This window comes from Nelumbo nucifera, chromosome 6, assembly GCF_055504915.1.
Source record: "Nelumbo nucifera cultivar China Antique chromosome 6, China Antique-T2T, whole genome shotgun sequence".
NCBI lineage: Eukaryota > Viridiplantae > Streptophyta > Magnoliopsida > Proteales > Nelumbonaceae > Nelumbo > Nelumbo nucifera.
In genome coordinates this window covers 58,206,346-58,212,019 of record NC_142654.1, presented here as the reverse complement: position 1 = coordinate 58,212,019, position 5,674 = coordinate 58,206,346, and positions in this window count along the sequence as shown.

The window sequence follows — 5,674 nt, the reverse complement described above, 5'->3', positions numbered from 1 at the left end:
TGGAGGCCAATGGAGTCTGGACTCTAGTAGATCCGCCCTCCGGGGTAAAAGCAATCGGTTGCAAATGGATCTATAAGAGGAAGAAGGGCCCCGATGGCAAAGTTGAGACCTTCAAAGCTTGTTTGGTGGCGGAAGGGTATAATCAGAAAGAAGGCATCGACTATGAGGAAACATTTTCGCCCGTGGCCATGCTTAAATCTATTAGGATCCTGCTATCTATAGCAGCATACCATGACTACGAGATTTGGAAAATGGATATCAAAATCGCGTTCCTGAATGGAGATCTTAGTGAAGATATCTACATACAGCAGCCGCAAGGCTTCATTGCTGCTAGTCAATAACACATGGTATGTAAACTTAATAGATCCATATATGGACTTAAGCAAGCTTCTAGGAGTTGGAACATCCGTTTTGACTCTGCCCTGTGTTTACAGGAAGTCCAGTGGGGATAAGGTCACCTTCTTGGTGTTGTATGTGGACGATATCCTACTCATTGGGAATGATGTAGGAATGTTAACTTCGGTCAAGGTGTGGCTTTCGTAGCAATTGTCCATGAAAGATCTTGGAGAATCCTCCTATATACTAGGTCTTCGACTCTATAGAGATAGATAAAAGCGGACTATAGGATTATCCCAGGCTGCTTACATTGACAAAATTGTCAAAAGGTACAGCATGGAGAACTCCAAGAAAGGAAACGTTCCTTTTAGGCACGGAGTCACTCTCCCCAAGAAGATGTCTCCCAAGACTTCTGAGGAGATTGATGGCATGAAAGACGTTCCCTATGCCTCAGTCGTAGGGAGCATCATGTATGCCATGTTGTGCACTCGCCCTAACATCACTCAGGCGGTGAGTGTGGTAAACAGGTTCCAAGCCAACCCAGTGTAGGAGCATTGGATTGTTGTGAAAACATACTCAAATACCTTCGAAAGACAAAAGAGTTTTGTCTATTATTCGATGGTAGTTCACTACAAATTCTGGGGTATACTAATGACAATTTCCATTCGGATCCAGATGATAGAAATTCTACATCGGGGTATGTTTTCACGATAGGATCGTGTGTTGTTTGCTAGAAAAGTAGCAAATAGGGGTCCACGGCAAACTCCACGACCGAAGCCAAGTACATTGCCGCAAGGGAAGCTGCCAAGGAAGCCGTATGGATGAAAAAGTTCACTCACGAATTAGCAGTGGTTTCGTCCTGCACATCACCCATCCCGTTGTTGTGTGACAACAATGGAGCGACCGCTCAGGCTAAGGAGCCTCGAGCCCATTTGAAATCGAAGCACATCGAGAGGAAGTACCACGTACTGCGGGAGATTGTTGGTAGAGGGGACGTATTGATTCAGAGGGTAGCATCAGCGGATAATGTGGCAGACCCATTGACTAAGCCACTCACATAGAAAGTGTTTGAGAAACACGTGGAAAGCATGGGACTCCAGCTTGTACCAAATTGGACCTAAGTGCAAGTGGGAGCTATTAGACAGTTTTGTATGCCCTTAGCTCCAATTAGTTTTGATGTACTTTTGACATTTAGTGTAAATAAATAAAGTGCATGTTTGATTCATGTTGTGTGGTATGTTTCTGTGTAAGACCCTTAAACTGGACACTTAATGAGACTCGTCTTAGTTTAGAATGTTCACAGTCATTGGATAAGTCTGGGGAGATTTATCCTACCAAGGCTGACACTGGTGTGCTTCCAAATGTTAGGGTGGCCCATCTCAGCCGCCAGGGTAAGATCTGAGGCACATGCAGTGTAGGATTACTTGAATTTTGAACCGGACCAGATTTCCAGTATTTCCCTGAACCTTGGAGATTTATGGGCAAAACTGGAAAATTACACCTGACCCCTAAACTCGATTATGATATTGCACTAGGTGGCGGATAGGGCTGTCTTTGATATGCCAATCAATGAGATCTTCAGAGGGGGTTAAAACCCGGGTATGTTGGGATGGTTCATGAACCCATCTGAGTGGGTGACCATAGTGACAGGATCAGCCCCTTTGCCGGACAAAGGTAATGATCGGGGATGCACTCTCTCTAATGGAAACCAAACTACCGGCAATTGATTTCAATCGTTGGAATTTTGTTTTGCAAAATTTATATATAAGATATATAGATATATACGATTTCAAAATGTTTGCAAATGGATTTAATCCCTAGGATCCATAGTAGCAGAGAGCGCAACACTATTCCTTGCAGCCGAGGGAGAGGTCCTCTCTTGTCGGACAGTGTTTGATCATTATGGGTTGAGAGGTTGAGTGTAAGGCCATTTAGGGTTATACCTGATGGGCTAATCTTGCATCTGCCCACAGTCCCTGGGTTTTTATAAGATGGCTTGGCCCAGGGACCACTTAGTGTAAGTGTTGGGCCCATAGAGTCCATGTGATGGGCTCAAGGGGTTCATTGGGCTTTCTAGTGAATTTGGCTAGGCCTTGAAACAAAGGCTGAGCCGAAGCCATGTAGCTGATGTGTAGATCAATGCTTGGGTCCCACGCCATACAAAGAATCCCAACTGGGTAGTAGTTTGGAAGCCTATTGAACACTTAATACATATTGGGCCTAAAGCCCATTTCGAACTGGGTTGATTTGATCAATTACTTAAAGGGGCGGATATGAGATTAGGTCAAGCCAAAAAGGATTGGGTCTTAACCTTATCCACTCATAGAGACCAAATTCAAATAAGATTTGAATCTGGTAACCTCCTGATAAGATCAGGAATGGGCTGATCTAATCTGCAAATAGGATTAAGAAGACTCCTTATCCAAATACGGATTTGGATTAAGATAACTCCTAATGAGATTAGGAGGTTTCTTAATCATTAATGAAAAAGATGATAAACCCTAATTCGAATTACAAGAATTCGAACCCAAGGGATTTCCACAGAACACTCTGCAATTTTGAGATAGGATCTCAGAAACCCTAGAGAAGAGAAAAGCAGTTCGCCATCTTCTTCTCTATCTTTCTCCTCCAGTAGCAGCCACCATTCTACAACCAGTTCGAGTTCTCTGTGAAAGAAGATCAAGAAAAGTTCTTGAATTTGTGTGGTGCTCTCTGCTTCCATTGAGTTTTTCAGAAGAACCTGGTTCGTGGGACGAACACTGCTGGTTCTGCTCCATCATCGCTGTGTCATCTTCAGTGGGAGCAGTTCTTGGGATTTTTTTTTGGGCGTGAACACCAACGTTGGGACATACTGCTTCTCCGGATCAGGTATATCCCTTCCTTTCTCTTTTGGTTCAGAATTGGTTCGGTTTTGATTCAAGATAAATCCTGGAAAATTCAGGGAATCTGATTCCCAGTTGGAAGAATGGCAAGAAATTTTTCAAATTCGCCCACCCATTCCACAAACTTTTGGCGTTCATATGATGGATCTTACCATTCTTTCACCCGTGACTTATACGGAAGCAATGTTGGACATAGATTCCTTGAAGTGGGTAGATGCCATGAGAGCTGAGATGAACTCAATGGAGACCAATGGAGTCTATGTTAGACAGTTTTGTATGCCCTTAGCTTCAATCAGAATGATGTACTTTATGAGTTTATTGTAAATGAATAAAGATACATATTTGATTCATGTTCCCTTGGTATGTTTCTGTGTAATACCCTTAAACTGGACACTTAATGAGACTCGTGTTAGTTTAGAATGTTCACAGCCAGTGGGTCGGTCTGGGGAGACCTATCCGGACAAGGCTGACACTGTAGTGCCACCAAGTCGGTTGGGGTGGCTTGTCTCAGCTGCCAGGGTGAGACCCTAGGCACATACAGTGTAGGATTAATTGAATCTTTGAACTGGACCAGATTTCCAGTATTGCCTTGGACCTTGGAGATTGATGGGCAAAACTGGAAAGTTACACCCGACCCTTAGACTTGATTATGATACTGCACTAGGTGTCGGATTGGGCTATCTTTGATGTACCAATCAGTGAGATCCTTAGCGGGGGTCAAAACCTGGGTATGTTGGGACAGTCCGAGAATTCATCTGAGTGGGTAATCATAGTGACAGGATCAGCCCCTTTGTCGAACAAAGATAATGATCGGGGATGCACTCTCACTGATGGAAACCAAGACTGCCGGCAGCCGATTTCAACCGTTGAGATTTGTTTTGCAAAATATATTTTATATAAGATATAAAAGTATATATATGGTTTCTAAAATGTTTGCAAGAAGGTTTTAATTCCCGGGATCCATATAAGTGGAGAGTGCAACACTGCTCCTTGCAGCCGAGGGAGAGGTCCTCTCTTGTCGGGCAGTGTATGATCATTATGGGCTGAGAGGTTAAGTGTAAGACCATTGAAGATAATGCCTGATGGGCTAATCTTGCATCTGCCCACAGTCCCAGGGTGTTACAAGGTGGCTTGGCCCAGGGACCACTTAGTGTAAGTGTTGGGCCTATAGAGTCCATTTGATGGGTTTCAGGGGGTACACTGTCTTCAACAGTGCATTCGGCCAGGCCTTGTAACAAAGGCTGGGCTGAACCCATGTGGCTGATGTGTAGATCAATGCTTGGGTCCCACGCCATACAAGGAAGCCCAACTGGGCAGCAATTTGGAAGGTTTTTTGAGTACATAACCTTAATGGGCCTTAAGCCCATTTCGAACTGGGCTGATTTGATCAGTCATTTAAAGGGGGCGAATTCTGAAGTGGGTCAGCTAAAAGGATTGTGCTTAGACCCTATCCACTCAGAGAATCCAAGATCTAAATAAGATTTAGATCTGGAAACCTCGTAATTAGATTAGGAGACAGCTGATCTGATTTGCAGACAAGATAAGGATTATCCCTCATCACTAAGGGACTTCTAACCCAAATATGATTTGGATTAGCAACTCCTAATCTGATTAGGAGCTGATCCCTTTGAGATTATAAAAGGGGAAGGGGGCGGCAGCCTTTTAGATCATCAACAGCATTCTTCTCTTAAAGAAAGAGAGATTGAGAGATTTCCTGCATACTGTGAATTCTCTCCTGCCGCCACCTTCCTGCCATTGCCATTCCTTCAGTTCGATCTCCAGTTCCTGGGAGCAATCAAGATTTGATCTTGATCTCAATCTTTTGGGAAAAGATTGGTTGGAGCTGTACTCACAAGCCGTCCAGTTGATTCTTGCGAAGGGTCAAGTTCTTTTGAAGAACATTGCTGATTCTGCTCCATCCTTTACTGCACCATCTTCAGTGGGAGCAGATTTTGGATCCTTCCTTGGGCGTGAACACCTTCATTGGGAGATAGTATTTCTCCGTATCAGGTATAATCCTCTCCCACTCCTTTTGGTTCAGATCTGGTTCAGTTTATGGTTCAAGATTGATCCTTGAAAATATGATTTTCTAAATAGGGAATACAATTCCCAATTGAAGGGAGAGATAAAATTTTTGAAATTCGCCCCTTATTCCGCAATCTTTGGGCGTCCATAGGATGGATCTCTCATTCCTTCAGTGGTATCAGAGCCATGGTTCAAATCTTGAACCAATTTGTTTCAGATCTGACCTGCGCAAATGGGCAGAAGGTGTTTTACCCGATTTGCACATATATGGGTTTTGGGAAATTTTGTTCCCAAAATTAATGGGCGAATAATCTGAAATTAATTTTATAAATCTGATTATTATTTAGAATTGTTCTTTATGATTTTCTTGATTTATGGGCTGTTCCTACAAGAGGAGATCGAAATCTTGGTTTGCGCAGGGAACCTGCAAG